This window comes from Chamaea fasciata, unplaced genomic scaffold (assembly GCF_029207755.1).
Source record: "Chamaea fasciata isolate MVZ Bird 193981 ecotype frontalis unplaced genomic scaffold, bChaFas1.0.hap1 SCAF_10, whole genome shotgun sequence".
Lineage (NCBI taxonomy): Eukaryota > Metazoa > Chordata > Aves > Passeriformes > Sylviidae > Chamaea > Chamaea fasciata.
In genome coordinates, this window is record NW_027094095.1 from 29,066,445 (window position 1) to 29,074,881 (window position 8,437).

The 8,437-nt window shown below is 44.1% G+C and overlaps 1 protein-coding gene across 1 annotated transcript in view; it reads right to left on the reverse strand.

Moving 5' to 3' along the window:
- The window catches only part of DAB1 (DAB adaptor protein 1), a 414,806-nt gene extending 406,802 nt beyond the window's left edge, over positions 1-8,004 (reverse strand). Inside the window, exon 1 of the mRNA XM_066192894.1 lies at positions 7,984-8,004. The gene's annotated coding sequence lies outside the window, so the exon portion shown is untranslated. The remainder of the gene's footprint in view (positions 1-7,983) is intronic.
- Positions 8,005-8,437: the final 433 nt, after the last annotated feature.

The following is an 8,437-nucleotide window of genomic DNA, read 5'->3' on the forward strand; positions in this document are numbered from 1 at the left end:
CCCCGTGTGCAGCAGCCTTGGCTCCCTGGCAGCCACCAGGAGCACGCACATCTCGAGATCATCACATTTGTGAGCCTGGCACAGCTATGCCAGAAGCAGTGCCACCCCCAGTCTGGGTCCTCAGCTCCGCCACAAACTCTTGCAGGAGATTGTTTGGTCTGTGTTAGGTTTAGCCCCCTCAAGATCCCAAGGCACTGAGCCTTCCTAGAGAACATCACCAGTGTGAGGTGTCCTGCTTGTGTCTGCTGCCTGCTCACACTGTGTGACACCCTCCACTGCATTAAATGGAAAAGACAATTCAGTTCACCAGGGGGGTTTAAGATGTCTTTATCAGAAGTCCTCTCTTTCCCGGGCTAACCTTCTCCTGTTCCTCTCCTATGCTGGACTGACATGAAAGGTTTGCCCAGCTCAACTGCACCCAGAAAACAGACATTCCGCCAAAAATCTCTCATTTTTGTTTCCATGAAACAGTTCTTGCCTTCCCAACTTACCTGTCCAACCCAAACCCAGCACAGCAGTACAGGAACTTTAACAGCAGGACTTTTACCTACCTACTCCATTTTTCTTCCAGATTATACTTAGAAGACACAACTGTAGAGAATTCGAATTACATAGCTCAGAAGGAAAATTAGATACACTTGTAAATTGAGATGTCCTTGGCCTTGGACCAGGGAAACCTCTAAGTCCATCACATCACACCAGCAGGCAAGAATTTTGATAATGCAATGAGAGAGCCGGTAAAGCTTCAATCCCCAATCTGCTGCCACAGCCAAAAGGGTGAATATTCACTGCAAATTTTCTGTCTTCATTCTGCCCATTTTAGCCTTGATTCCTAAAGGAACCTCAAATCTGCATAATAAAAACTGAAACACTTCAGACAGTGTGGACAGCTGACCTTTACAAAAAAATGATTCTATTTCAATAATGTGTAAGAAATTATGCACTGGAATCCCACATATATTAGTAAGGACACCAAGGGTGCTCCAAGGCTTCCCTTTTTTCCCCCTGGATTTCCATGGCTCTGAGAAAAGAAATATATTTGCTCTACCAAAGTGGGATTATGATTTGAGAAGGTGATGTCCTGGTCCCATTTTCCCAAACTCTCAGTGAAAATTCACAATTACACGTCCACTAACCTCAGGGCAACTGTTAGAAGGTCTTTTTTTTATGGAAAACCACTATGGAGCACCTGTGATTTAACTGACCCCAGCACTGGCCATGGAGAGCCTGCTCTCAACCCTAACCAAGGCTTTACTCCAACTCTACACAGACCTCCAGTGGGTCAAAGCCTTTCCCACATGAAAAATACTGAACTAATATAATTTAAAGCATGAATTTAAGCTCATTTGAAGGGCTGCAAAGCCAAGTGAAGGCATGGTTATTTCAATGGTAAACTTGCAAATCTCAGTTTAGCCTCAGCTTACTGAAGGCTTTTAAAAGTTAAATCTATATAAACCAGTTAAAGATATTTCTGATAAGGGCCTTTACCAGCCTAAGTGTGTAGGGAAAAATAAATCAATTTAAAGTGGACTTGTTCAGTGATCATGCACATCTCAAAACCGTGACTGGAAGGACTTTGGTCTATTGACAGTAATCATACACTTTAACACAAGCCCAACATCATCCCTTCATTCACCAGACAAATAAAATTTCATGTTGGAAAACAGTAATGACAACAGTTAATATTTTCAGTAATAAGTTATCCTCACAGAGAGCACTTGACCTTCATTGTAATTTCCACACAGCTTGCAGTAAACCACCTGAGTGTGTATAAAATGTAATGAATATAGAAATATTAAAAACGATAGAATGTTATTAAAGTAGGTCACAATTCAAACAGCACAATTACTGAAAAAAACAATGTTGGAAACCACATCACTCCCAATCCTTCTCACACTGGATGAGCTACTCTATAATTTATTTTGCCTAACAACAGCTTCTGTCCACATTGTCTCTCTTTATCCCCAAAGACTCTTTTAATGCAGCCCACTGTGCCACATGACAGCACAATGCCCACATGAGGCATGAAATGTCACAGATCACAGCTTTACACCTGGCCAGCATAATATATTCATCCAATTCTTTCAGGCAGTGGAAACATTTGCTGTGATTTTGTGGGTCAAGCTACAAGAGGCAGATGGAATGGGCACTTTATTTACATGGGGGGTCCCCAAGCACGTTGACTTTGTTTATGAGGGACAAAACCCAGCTTTACACAGCCACGCAAGAAGCCTTGGACCAAAGACATCGTTATTTTAAAAGATGAGAAAAAGTGGTTTCCTCTGAGGCTTTTGGACAACGATCATGATTCCTTTTGACCCTTAACATTATATCCCACATGTTCTGAACATTCTTCAAAAGCTCAGAGTTGGGCTTTCGATTCACATCCTGAGAGGAGACGAGCACTATTAAGATCCACCTGTAAGTTAAAGCGAGTCTGACAGTAACAGAGTGCTGAGACTCTCCCCAGCACTCACCCCTGTGAAATCCCACAAATTCTGTAGGGAGTGCACCATAACAAGTCAGAGTGGTCAGCTCTTAAATTTTAACCAGAAATTCAGGACGAGTGGATGTAGACATTGGCTTTACCCATCCTTCCACTGACCACAAACCAACCTAAACTGTCCACAAAGACACAAAAATTTCAGGAAGAAAATCCTTGGATACAAAACGTATCGCTTGATACATTATGAATATTTTGAGTGATTTTGAAGCATTTTAGATTATTGACATTGATGCTACCATGAGAGTTTTGGAGGAAATTCTTATATAAACAGCAAAAAGCTTTGCTACGAGGAGATAACCCTGTTATCTTTTAAATATTTGTGTTGCAAATGGGTAGCAGTGGCATGTGTGGGTTAGAAGCACAGCCTACCTATACTGGATCTTGCAGGAAAACAAAATCTCAAGACAGAAGAAAAAGAAAGAAAAAAAAAAGTATCTACTACCACATTGCTCTTTTTGTGAACAAAAATTATACAGTAAAGTCTGGATGCATATCTAATTTTATCTCCCAGCATCTGCCACTGCTTCATGACCTCTAAGATAGTCTGCAAGCACATTGATAAACAGATTAAAAGGTAACTCAGTGGATACAGAGCAATCCCCGAGTTCCCAGAGAGAGATTTGACTGAATCACACCGAACACACCATCCCTGAACCTCCAAAAGAAGAGGAGGCCTCTTCCCCCCCACTGAGAAGCAAACTGCCATCCTACAGTTTTCCTTGCTTGAATACCAAAAAGCACTGATATAAAACCACATTTGTAACCAGACACTGATTTTTTACAGAGGAGAAGTGCCTGTTTGCTTGTTTGTTTCAGAAGGGATTCAAGTTCAGAGAGCTAAACGGAAAATTGTGATCACAGAGAAGAAAATATTTTATGCATCAGCTCCTTTCTCCTGGAACCCCAGTTTCAGGAAGATTTATCACATTTACTATTGACAGATGATTCTTCCATCCATTAGTCTTCAAAAAAACAGGGAAGAAACTCGGGAGCCTGGTGCTTAGGGAAGGAGGGAAATACGGCGTGGCAGGGGGTTGGAATGACTTCACCTTTAAGGTCCCTCCCAACCCAAACCATTCTGTGATTCTATGCCTTGGCCAGTTGAACTGTAGGGAATCTTCTCCACAGGAAGACCTTTCAAATTGGAATTGGGCTTTGATGTGCAGTGCTGAGTATTGGGGTTTCCTTCGGACTCAGCAGCTCAGGGTGAAGAAACCCCGTGGCCAGGTGGAATTGCCAGGCAGGTGTGCCCAGAGAGCCCTGACCCTGTGGGAGGAAAGCAAACTGACTAAAGCAAATCATCTTGAAGGAAGGCAAAGCATTCACTTCATCCTCATGAAGAAGTGAAAGCTCGGGCTTTCAAATGAGATGTAAAATAGCGCCCTGACCATTCATCGTCATTAAAGATCCCATGAAAATCCCCACAAGAGCAAAAATGTTAACTAACATGTCCTGGCCAATATCCAACTCGGATAATTGCATTCTGCTTCCTAAATTCCCCTTGCAGTTTCAATTGGATTAGTTTTTCTTCATTTCTCTTCCCTAAACCCCTCCTGCATAATGTTTCCAGCCCGGAATGGCTGCTGTATTCCACTCCAGAGGTGTGTGAATTATCAGTGCTGGGCAATCCCAACATACATTTTGGATATATTAGTCAGGGAAAACACTCTCTGAGCTGGAGTAATCCCCTCACCTCTCACTGAGGAGCATTTAACTTCACAAATGAGAAATCCCTCTGATATTAGTAAGATTATTATTTTTTTTTTCTTTTTTTTCCCTAAAATATAGCCCTGCAAGGAATGGCACCAAACCAGCCTCCTGCCAATTAGGAAAGTCCTTTGCTGGGCCATATCCTCAGCTTGAGGAATCAGCTGCACTTTGCTTTGACTTCAGTAGGGTTCTGCTACATTAAAACAGGAGTAAATATTCATACAGTGTTTTTTTCACTAAGTCACTCATGTTTAAACGTTGGAAGAATCAAAGGAGTTGGCTGTTGAATGCATCAATCTGTGGTTATAAAAGAGGAATATCAGAATGTATTCTCATCCCTTTTAACTGGCTTGCAAATCTTCACGCTATTTTAAAGGGAAGTTGGAGGTTCTTTAACTTGGCATACTGATGAAAAATGAAAGTGCTGTGAAATATGAATCTCCTGTTGTGTGCTATGTGTATTCTACTGTAAATACTCACCATAGTGTAGAGGCAAACTGAAAAGTCCTGACCCCATGCATTTTATGAAACAGGAGGAGCAAAGGTGATTTATGTGCATAAAAGCAAAAACTGACAAGCCTTTGATTTTCTTGCAGAACAATCCCAAAATGATTGTCAAGACTGCTTAGGTTTTTTGCCCTCTGCACTTCCTGTAATAGGACCATTTTATCCAACACGCTGTTTTATAGACACCGTGTATGGGGTCATTTCCACCTGCTACCCAGGTTACTCAAAAGAATACTTCTCATTCCCCCTTCCAAGAGCTCTTAGCAGCAGTTGAGATTGGCTTCTTTTCACTTCCAGCCTGCTCCTGCATCTCTGGTTAAGTATAAACCCACAAATACATCACTTATTCCTTCTTCAGAGCTCTGAAAGCAGAAGGACATCCTTAAAAATCCAAGAGAGCAACTGTCAGGCTGCAGTCAGGAAAATGGGGAACACAGGGAATACACTAACCCTCCTCCTTTTCCCCTTGTAGGAGGTGTCACTGTAAAGGGATCCCTATTTGTCAGCTCCACACTGGGCTGGCTGCAACATCATGCTTAATTCCCTTGACAAAGTGTGGATGGAACAGGGGGATGGGAAACCTCCAACAGCATCCTACTTCTGCAGCAAACATGCCTGGTGAAGGGTGTGGAAGGGAGAGAGGAAATTAAAGGAGGGTGAATACCAGGCACCAGCATGACTGAGGCTCACCTGATGAGCACAGATGGATCTGCGAAGGGATTTTAGGTCAGCATCAGATGGTTAAAGAAGCACAGACCATGTTCCTGATCTGCAGCACACACATGAGTTTGGTAAGGGGAGAGCTGATTTCACCAGAAATCACTGACACCTTTTTTTCGTCTACTGCCATTCTGGGTACCAGCCTTGGCTCCAGCTCAGCTCCTTTTCTGCACAGCTGAAATCCACACGGCAAATGACAAAATGACACCCATCCTCCACCACAGACTCCTCTGCTCCCATGGTTTTGGTCCAGTGCAGAAATGGGCTTGAGCTGGAGAACTTTGAGGTTTGTACCTTTATGATAAGTAGTGTCAAGATTATGTGGCATTTACAGCAAACACAGAATGCAAAGTTAGTCTTCCCACTGAAACTGAATTTCAAAAGTGTACAACTGTTCATCCATTGCCTTGGTTTCATGAACAACCTGAACAAAAGACTGGAGTAAGACATCTCTTTCAGCCACTCTTTCTTTCCCACTTTGACTTCTTTTTAAGATTGCCCTGTGCTTGCACTCCTGTGCTCTGAAACAGCCTCTGCCATGAAAACCAGTAAAAATTAACATGACTACAGGAGCTACAGAAGCTTGGAATTAGCGAGATCTAAAAATGGATGGACTTCCCTACCCTCCTCTCTGCATCTTGAGGAAGCCTTCCAAAAACCTGACTGTAAACATTTTAATTCTCTGTCAGCTCTCTGGAGAAAATCATTACAGAGGCAAAATTACAGAGCAGCGGGCGCCACTCTGCAATAAGTGTCTGTCAGCCAAGCAGGCATCACCCCACAGTCACCCCCAGCACTCCCATCCTCCAGTCCAGAGAAAAGGGTGCTGGGCATGGAGAGCTTGCTTGGAACACTGCTTGAGTGATCAGGCCAAAGCTGTAATCAGCCAGTCAGTGGCACAATAGCTTAATTCTTTATTTATTAGTCTGTCTCCCCTCTCTGGTTCGAGCAGTTTATACACTTAATTCAATTTTAAGAGCTATGTGTTTGTTTACTAGAGCAAACAAAAAACCAGTAATGAAGAGCTGTAGTTAAAGAGAAGTAACCAACCTGCTTGTCTTCTGCTCAAAATTAATTTTTTAGCACCAAATATTGACATTAGAAGCTTAGTTCTACGTCTGCTTTTCACACCTGCCAAGCACACACCAGAGAATTTGGTGTGAAATCACTGAAGGATAGGTGCTGACCTGTGCTTTCAGCATGACATCCCAAAGAAACCATCTAGACCCAAGTGGGGTTCCTCAGAGCAAACCTTGATCAATCAATTTGCCAACACCACCAACCTCAGGAATCTTCTTTCCCTTTTATCTCTAGTCTTACTTGCCTTCATTCCTTGCAGCATCAGAGACAGAGTAAACCATACACAGAGGAGAATGATGGTATCATCTACCACTGCACTCTGCTTGGTTAAGGAAAGGTGTTTAAGCTGGAAACCTCTCTGCCAACTGAAGGGAGAAGGAAGGAAGGAAGGAAGGAAGGAAGGGAAAAAAATACAGAAAAACCTGTTGCAAAAAAAAAAAAATCATCACAAATAAAACCTTGGGTTTGGAGCTTTGCCCCTTTAGATTTACCACTCACATGAACGTCTACAAGCAGTTTAACACCACAATTAAAAAAGCACAATCAATTCAGCCCAGATTCCTTAAATCCAACATAATCACTTGCCACAGAACTACTGAAGTCTACTGAAAATGTAGCTGCAGCATTAGAGGGTTATTTGCTCCAAGGACCTTTTTAATATGGCTGTATTGTAATACTGCAGTGCAAGAGCCTCTCCAGCCATAAAAAGAAATTTAGCTCAGAACCACAACTTGTGGGCAATGAAAAACACATTTGCTTCAATTTGCCATCATTTAATAATAGCATTATTTAACAAGATCAGTTAAAACAACCAGCCTCAGGAGACACAGCAGTGCACTTCTTCTCACGAGACTCCGAGGGCACTGAAATGAAATTCATTCTGCAAAACCAAACATTCAAAGCAACCGGCACCACTAGAAAGACCATCTTTAAAAGGGAGAAAAACATTTAGTGACTAACCAGGAAAAGAGAACCCCTTTCTACATGCCCAGACATGCACATTTTACTTTGAAGCTGCTGTATATTTCACTGGCAAGGAAAATAATAGTCTTCCCCTGAAAGTAACGTATTTGTCATTACACTTTTATTTCCATTCAAAATCCAGAACCCGCTGAATCTGCACACATGGGGAAGCAGCTACCAAGATCTGGGTGTATTCTGTATCACATCACTAGTAAAACCCCATATATCCTCACATAATTATTTTTCTACAAGGTTATGCCTAATTGGCCACTAACCTCCCCGATTAATCATCCACACTACAAGAAGGCGTCGAGAAAAAGGCAGGAGGGCAACAAAATATTTATTCAGGCTATAAATATTAAACCAAGAGGGGACAGCTGGTTCAAGTTGCCCCTTCCCGGCTGGCACGCAGAGGTGGATGGCGAGAAAACCCTGCTCCAGAGTCTCACACACACAGCCACACACACACACAAATAAGAAAGCAAGCGGTGTCTCACGTTCGTTCCCAGCACGGAGATGCTCACTACGGCTCTAAGTTGCCCGTGCCCGGCTGTGGAAGTGTTAAATCCCCTCGCACGGCCCCGAAGCGCGGCTCCTGCGGGCGAGCCGCCGCTCGCATCCCCGCTCGCACGTCCCAGCCGCGCAGGGCTGGCCGGCAGACGAGGCGGCACCGCGCTGCCCGAGCATCCCTCCCCGCCTCCTCTCCGGCTCCGCCGCGCCAGCGCCTCCCTCCCGGCGGAAAAACTTTGCGCTCAACTCCGCCGAGCTCCGCGGGGCGCCGGGACCCGCTCGGCGCACGGGCGGCGGCAGCGGCGATGGGGCGGCTCCCCCCGCGGTTCCCCGCCGCCTCCTCCTTCCTACCTGCAGCCGGCGCCGCTCCCCGCAGCGCCCCGCTCATCCTCATCTTCATCCTCCTCCTCCTCCTGCTGCTGCTGCTGTGGCGGCGGGCGG